The sequence below is a fragment of the Gracilinanus agilis genome, chromosome 1, assembly GCF_016433145.1.
Source record: "Gracilinanus agilis isolate LMUSP501 chromosome 1, AgileGrace, whole genome shotgun sequence".
Lineage (NCBI taxonomy): Eukaryota > Metazoa > Chordata > Mammalia > Didelphimorphia > Didelphidae > Gracilinanus > Gracilinanus agilis.
The window spans coordinates 529,690,750-529,699,435 of record NC_058130.1 but is presented as its reverse complement, the minus strand read 5'-3'; the positions used below and the strand labels follow the sequence as shown (position 1 = coordinate 529,699,435).

Sequence of the window (8,686 nt, the reverse complement as noted above, 5' to 3'; positions counted from 1 at the left end):
GGGAGAGAGAGAGAGAGAGAGGGAGGGAGGGAGAGGGAGAGGGAGAGGGAGAGGGAGAGGGAGAGGGAGAGGGAGAGGGAGAGGGAGAGGGAAGGGGAAAGATTTTCTGCAGAAGGTGGGAAAAAAATGTGGAATTCAGGAAAACAAGGAAGGATGGAGAATATTCCAGGCATGTGGGACCAAGACCCATTAAGAACTAGTTGTGAGGGCATCTAGGTGGCACAGTGGTTAGAGTTCCAGGACCAAAGTCAGGAGGTCCTGGGTTCAAATGTGGGTTGAGGATCTTTTGATGGAAAGCAGAAATGTGGAAGCAACTTCCTAGGGTCCATAGAATGATCATAAGGACCTTCTCCAGAAAACAGAAATGAATAGTAGAGACCTTAGGATGGTGATGGCAAACCTATGACACATGTGTCAGCACTGACACACGTAGCCATTTTCTATGACACGCAGCTGCATACAGAGAATTATGAGGTCACATGCCAAGGATGAAACATTTGCTGTAATTTAGTGTAGTCTGTGCACTATAGATGACAATTCTGCCTATATTAATTTACCCATTTTGGTTTATTAAATACAGTTATACATTACAATTATGCATTTTTGTTATTCAAACTATAAATATCATGAAATTATGGTTTTTTTCTCGAAGTGACACACCACCGGAGTTATGCTCGGTTTTTTGGTGAATTTTGACACGCCAAGCTCAAAAGGCTGCCCATCGCTGCCTTAGGACTATAATCCTTATTCTAAACACCATTTAGATTTTCTAGGCCATGAATGAAAATAAATTAATTATGGACTTTTGGCCAAGGATGGAGTACAACAAATTGTTACTGTTGTTCAGTCATTTTGGTTGTGTCTGACTCCATTTGGTGTTTTCTTGACAAAGATATTGGAGTAGTTCGCCATTGCCTTCTCTAGCTCGTTTTACAGATGAGGAAATAGGGTTAAAGTTAAGTGACTTGGTCGGGGACACAGATAGTAAGTGTCTGAGGCTGGATTTGAACTCAAGTCTTCCTGACTCCAGACTCAGTGCTCTATCCACTGCACCACCTAACTGGTAAAAATACATTTTTCCAGGAACCTTGCAAAACTGATCAAAGCAGCTTCAAACTGAAAATTGGGGAGTGGGGACTGCTCATATATTAAATACTAAACTAGAAAGTTGAAAGCATAACATAAAGAGAAGAAAAACAACAGAGACACCCAGAAATTCAAAAGAGATAATAACCATGACAAGGGGCAGCATTTATAGACTCAAGCATCTATACACTAAAGTGCGAAGTCTGGGTATTAAGCACAACTGAACTGGAGATCTTCATGCAATAAAATTTTTGGTATCACTGAGACTTATTGTCTGTGACTCATGACTGGAGGAGAGGGATGCAGATGTCTATCTTATTCTCATTCTAATCAATTCCTGATTAGAGGAAGGTGGTGATAAAGTAGCATGACATATCAAGAAGTGATATTCCAGTGCAGAAATCCATGAACCAGAAAAGGAAAGAATACATGTATATATATATATATATGTATACACACACACACACACACACACACATATTCTATAGAGAACACTGCAATGGCAATTCACTGAGGGGAAAGCTTAAGCAAAATGGTGGAGGGAGTATATTGCCTGGTAAGAATGAAAAAAATGGGCAACAAAATCTAGAAGCAGGTGATTAACCTTAAAAGGACATAAAGATATAGCAGTGATGAAAGAATTTCACCAATAAGGACACCTGCAGGGTGTTTTTTCTCAGCTAAAAGTAGTAGCTAAGAAATTGTTATCTTGACTTGCTGATAATTTTATACTCCAGAAGGTGAAGGAAGAAATAAAGGAACTGCTATTCTTGGTCTGATTCTGAGCAATAAGAAGAAAATGGTTGCCATTGTAAAAGTGACAAGAGCATCAGAAGACAGCTGCAATTCAATTTGAGCAACAAGATTACAAACATCTTGAAGTATCTCCTAGGTGTAATAGTCTTTTCTGGGGACAGAAAGATGGGGGGGAAAGGACATAATTCTTATTCATGGGTCTTTCTTTCTACCATCATTGATGTAGAGTCATATCTGACACTTCTTAACTCCATTTGGAGTTTTCTTAGCAAAGATACTGGAATAGTTTGCCATTTACTTCTCCAGCTCATTTTACAGATGAGGAAACTGAGGAAAACTGGGTTAAGTGACTTGGTTGCCTGCACATAGTTTGTAAGCGCCTGGAGTTGGATTTAAACTCATCTTCCTGACTCTATCCACTGAGCCAGCTAGCCATCTCTTCCTTTCTATAGGAAAGGATAAATGTATATTGGTCTCTTGACACTCATAACATCTCTATGAGGTAGATAATCCAGTTCTTAGAATTCCTTTTTTAACTAAAGAGGAAACTGAAGTCACCCAGCTAAGTTTCTGAGAAGGAAGTTAAACAGCACTCGCCACTCTATACAATGTTGCCTCTGACTTTCTATAAATTATTCTATTCGACCTTTAAAATACATTTATCTTCTTTCTGAACACATTTTGGAGAGATCAGTTTCTTTATGGATTAGGAGTTATAAGAATTAGAATCTTAAGGGATCTTACATGTCATCTAGTCCAAATCTCTTATTTTACAGAAGAATACATTGAGAACTAAAGGATTTAGCCAAAATTATATTTTGGAGAGAGTAAGAGGCAAAATGCAATTTGAACCCAGGGCCTTCTATTCCAAATCCAAAATTCTTTCCAATGCATCAAGTGGATTCTTTTGCATTTCTGAATTATTTCCTCCATAAACAATATTCTGTGTGTAAGATATTATAGAGGCAGTCTTTTATTTTTTATTTACATTTTTTATTTTGAATATTTTCCCATAGTTACATGTTTCATGTTTTTCCCTCTCCCCCAAACTTCCCCACCCCCCTGTAGGAGAGGCAGTCTTTTAAAAGATGATGAGGATGGGCAGCTGGGTAGCTCAGTGAATTGAGAGCCAGGCCTAGAGACGGGAGGTCCTAGGTTCAAATCCGGCCTCAGATACTTCCCAGCTGTGTGACCTTGGGCAAGTCACTTGACCCCCATTGCCTACCCTTACCACTCTTCCACCTATAAGTCAATACACAGAAGTTAAAGGTTTAAAATTAAAAAAAAAAAAAGATGATGAGGCTTCAGTGTTTTGTTTTGTTTTGTTTTTAATTTTAAACCCTTAATTTCTGTGTATTGACTTATAGGTGGAAGATTGGTAAGGATTAGTGTTTTTATTAAACATTGTTCAACTATGGGGATGTAGACTCTAAGTGATCACCCTAATGCAAATATTAATAATATGGAAATAGGTCTTGATCAATGACACATGTAAAACCCAGTGGAATTGCTCATTGGCTATGGGAGGGAAACCGAAGGAGGGGAGGGAAAGAACTTGATCCATGTAACCATGAGGAAATATTCAAAATAAATTAATTAAATAAATTTAAATTCTTAAAAAAATTTGTTCAATTGCTAGATTTCTTAGGATTAAATTCTAGCATTCTGAACTAGTATCTAGGATAATATTTTTAATGAAGCCCTATTTAAATCTACTTGTGTTATTTTCTTTATTTTATGGAATGCTTTCGCATCCTCTCCTCTTATTCTGTCTATCTTATCTCTCATCCCATCCCTGATTCTAAAGCCCACTATTTCCTGATTTATATTCAAAAGACTAGTGTAATAGCTTCCTCAGCTCCTGATTTTGTTCCTTCTTCCTGTCAGTATCTCACTAAATCCTTTAAATTGCTCTTGAAAACATATGAAGGTCATCCAAAAAATATTATGCTCTTACAATTTTCTCGCTTATTATTCACCATTCCGAATTCAGACAATAAGGAAGAAGGAATTTCTCTACATTTCACCTTATTTTAAGAAATGCCTCCAAGAAGAGATGGAGTGGAGCTATAACACTACATAATGCTAAAAAAGTAAGAAGTAAAAACCAAGCCTAGGTTATTGTTCTGTTCAAGGTTAATGGTGTTTGGATCCCATGAAGTTTAGTTTATCATTAAATCCACCATGCATATAATGTTCCTCAGTGAAATTTTTATTACATTATATGGTACGGCAGATGCTGTGGAAAGGATGTAGAAAGAGCCACTCATTAGCATTTGAAAAGTGTGCATCTAGAGGTAGAAATTAGTTGCTAAGTTATATACAGCATTATTACCTGATTAAAGCACCTCTTAATGAAACATGGTGGGGAGGGAATGAAGCAGAAAGAGTATTGTTTTGTTTTGCTTTTGATGTATCTAGTATTATGTTTCTAAAACGTTAACCTGAGCCTAAGCATATTATGAGTCACTTACATTCCACAAAACTGGATTGTTTCCTTATCTTGATACATCCAGTTATAATTGCTCCTGAACTCCAGGCTTACTTCATCAGTTATTCTCCTGGACCATCACCTGGACCATCACCTGGACCATCTTCTCTTGGTTGTCCCATAAGCATCTCCAACTCAACATTTCAGTCAACTGTCAACTAGCATTTATTAAGCACTAACTCTACCAAGAATTGTACTCGGCATGCCTACCCTTTAAAATTCCTCTTTTCTTTCTCTCAGCTCCCAAGCTTGGAAACCTCGAGTCATTCTTAGCTCTTCCTTCTCCATCACACCTCATAAGTCAATCAATTGCCCACCACATCTAGTTGCTTTTTCGTCAGTGTCTCTTGCATCTGTCTTCTTCTTTCCACTGACATAATAAATATAAACCTATATTTTTAACTTATGCCATTCCATGTGATTTAGTTTGTCTAAATCTTATCCAAATTTATTCTATTTCATTTCTAATTTTTACTCTCATTTATAAAATGTTTAGCTTCATTTCTGATTGGTCTATCACTGACTGTAGCTCCTAATAATAGTTCTAAGGATGTCAAATGATCTATAAATAAAAACTCAAATTTAGTTCCTATTTTAAGACTCCCTGATGAATCTCTTTATAATGTAAATAAGTACCTTCCAATGTATCTACTTTAGAAGTCTGGATTTTGACAAGTTGATTTTCTTTAAGTGAGGAACATATGTACTCAGTAAAGGATTCTCCAGTAATAACTTCTCTGACTATAGAGAGAGCTTTTCACCAGCTCTCTCTTCATTTAAAAACTAGCATATAATTAACTCAAAATAATAACTATAAATAATAGAACTCAAAATCACTTTGGATAGGAAAGCTAGATGGTCACAGCTAGGAAGTGTCTGAGGCCACAGTTGAACCCAGGATCTCTCCTCTCTAGACCTGGCTCTCAATCCACTGAGCCACCTTGCTTTCCCCTGGAAACAAAATTTTTAAAGAAACAGATCAAAATAGATGATGGGTGAGTACCTTTGGAGATGATCAAATTCAACAGATTTAACTAACTGACAAAAGACTGTAATGTGAGAAGGTCTCTAGGGGGCAGCTAGTTGGCCCAGTGGATTGAGAGCCAGGCCTAGAGATAGGAGGTCCTGGGTTCAAATTTGACCTCAGATACTTCCTAGCTGTGTGACTGTGAGCAAGTCACTTAAGTCCCATTCCTAGTTCTTACTGCTCTTCTGCCTTGGAACCAAAACACAGCACTGATTCTAAGATGGAAGGTAAGGGAAGAAACAAAGAAAGAAGGAAAGGAGCAAAGAAAGAAATACTTTATAGAAATCAAAAGCAGAACTCATAAAAATTAGTGGGAATAAAACTGAAATCAGAAGATCTCCAGGCAAATCCTTCTCTGAAGTAACAGATGAGTATAAAAATGAAGAAAAAAATCCAATCCATCTATGTTAAAGGCTTCCCAACAGATGCAATCCTCAATGATATAAAAGAATGGTTAGAACATAAAGCATATAAGGGATCAATATTTGTTATATTTGGCAGTGTTGAATCTGCCAGAAAGTTTGTAGAAACCTCTGGACAAAAATATAAAGATACAACATTCCTGATATTCTTTAAGAAAGATAACTCTCTCTCTCTCTTTCTCAAACACACACACACACACACACACACACACACACACACGCACACACACACACACACACAAAAGCTAAACATGTGCAAGGAGAAAAGCAGAAGACACTGAGTTGAAATCCCTGGATGAAAAGATTGTATGTCTGCTGAAATTCTCTGCTGACTTAGATGGTCAAACTCGTAGAAAAAATCTTTACCCACTTTTTTCTAATTATGGAGAAATAAAGTAGATAGACTTCATCAGAGGAACAAAAGAGGAATAACCCTATTTAAAGAAAAGACATAAGAAGCACCAATAAAAACTAATCAAGCAGATAATGGAAACTTAAAATTAAGAAATAAAGATGTAACACTGGTATTATTAGAAGTGGAAAAAAGAGGCTTTAAAAAATCATTGAAGGACTTAGTGAATTGAGAGTCAGGACCAGAGACAGGAGGTCCTAGGTTCAAATTTAAACTCAGACACTCCAGAACTGTATGACCCTGGGCAAGGCACTTAACACTCATTGTCTACTTCTTACTACTCTTCTGCCTTAGAACCAATACACAGTAACAGGTTTTTTTAAAAAAGTCACTGAGGATTCACAAGGATCCCTAAATAAGTTAAATTTGAAAGGTTGAAAATTTAAAGGAAAAAGAAGAGGTGATAAAGTTGCTGTAAGAAACAAAATTAATATTAAAAGGATAACTTAAAAATCATTATGGATTTTTAAAAGATTTATTAGTAGCCATTAGAAAATGAAGCATGTGGCATTCTAGCTTGTCAGTTTAAAAAGTGCACCGTTGCCTGCCATCACCACGGTGGATAGAGAGCAAAGAGGAAGAACACTCAATTTTATCAATTTTAATAGCCACTCAGTTTTATCCTCCTGTCCACATCATCATGTAATGACAGGAAAGCCAGTAGGCTCATGGGAAATGTAGTTCAAGGACCCCAAAATTTCCAATAACACTCTGCCCATAGTATACTCAGTAAAGAAAAATACAATACCAGGACAAAAAAAATTTCATAGTGATAAAGAACAATAAAATGGTGTTGCTTAAAAGGGCATCAGAAGAATCTGAAAAAGAAGAACCTGCACTAAAATAACTGAAAGCAGAAAATGGAGCTGGAGACTAGTATCTTGATTCAAATGTTTATTCATTTTAAATAAGTTTTAAGTAGTTTCAAATTTGGGGTGGGAAGTCTTTAAAAAGAAAACTGATATAAACCCACTTCAATGTCTATTTATAATAAAGGGGAAGACTATTTTTGTTTAACTTGTTTTTGTTGTCTAGGCATTCTTACTCAATCTGGTTGGGGTTTTTTTAGACATATAGTTTTTTTCAGGATATCAAATGCTGACATTTCAGACATCGATTGGAACATCAAAAGAAAAATTCTTTCAGTGAAACCTGGCACTGGAAGAAATTTGTTGTCGTTCAAGTATGTCCAACTCTTCATGCCCCCATTTGGGGTTTTCTTGGCAAAGAAACTTGAGTGGTTTCTTTTCCAGCTCATTTTACACATAAGAAAACTAGGAAAACAGGGTTAAATGACTTGCTCAGGGTCACACAAATAATTCTGAGGCCAGATGTTTTCCTGACTTCAATCTAGCCACTCTATCTACTATGCCATTGAGCTGTTGGAAATATCAATAAATAACCTGTATTCTTTATAAAAGGCAAAAAAAAAGTCCAATGCAATAATACTTTGAAATTCATTTTAATGGATCTCATTAATATGAGTACTTCTTCTGAAGCTGCAGTTCACACCTCTTACATAATTCATTTGGATTGATTCTTCTCAATATGCTCCAATGAATCCTTCATAGTTGACCCACCCAACAACCAAGGGCATCCTATGTTTAAGAGGATGCTTTCAGAGGCTAGAGCTGCCCGTTCCCCAACATTTCGCAGCTACAGCTTTCTAAATCAATAGTTGGGGGGAAAGTGGTTCTGTTCTACTACTTAAAAAAAATGAAATCAAGACCTAGTGCATCAATTACCAATTCAAGTTGTATTTGTTAAGGGGCATTGCCTAGTCATCTAGACCCCAAGAAAAGGGAGGGGGAAAAGAGAGAATATACATGACTACCTACAGTGTTTTTCCTGACCTTACCAAGAAGTCTTATTTCTTATTACATCTTGCATTGAGGATAGGCAAACAAGCAGTGAACCTTCAGCAGCCTTGATTTCTGGATAGAGTTCATCTTCAAAAAAGTGTGATTTGAGAGTGACCTACTTTTGCTTATATGGAGAAAAAAAATCCTTGCTTCAGACATTACTTAGTATTTCTCAACTTCAAGCAAGCCTGGAACATTTAGGGAGTGTTGATTCACCAGGGTACAAGTGCCTAAGATTTTGGACAGTCTTTTGAGCAACTTGGCTTTGATGTACATTGTATGTCCTCAGTGGCCTTAGACAATAGTGACGATTATCTGGATAGGATGCACATGATATTCAGTTCCTCATAAATTCACCAAGGATGACATATATTCAATAATCTTGGACAGGATTCCTTACCAATGCAGAATCTAACAATTGCCTTAAGAAAAGTCTTGAGGCTAAAAAACTGTGCATACCCTTTCATCCTGTAATACCTATCATTACTGGATCTATATCCCAAAGAGATGATAAAAAGAGGGAAAGGATCTAGATGTACAAAAATATTAATAGCAGCTCTTTCTTAGCAGCAAAGAATTGGAAATCAAGGGGGTGTCAATCAAGTGGGGAATAACTGAACAAATTGTTTT

General features: G+C 36.7%; 1 pseudogene; it reads left to right on the top strand.

Annotated features, from left to right (window-relative positions):
- The window catches only part of LOC123253702, a 68,831-nt pseudogene extending 60,959 nt beyond the window's left edge, over window positions 1–7,872 (top strand).
- The last annotated feature ends 814 nt before the right edge of the window (window positions 7,873–8,686 follow it).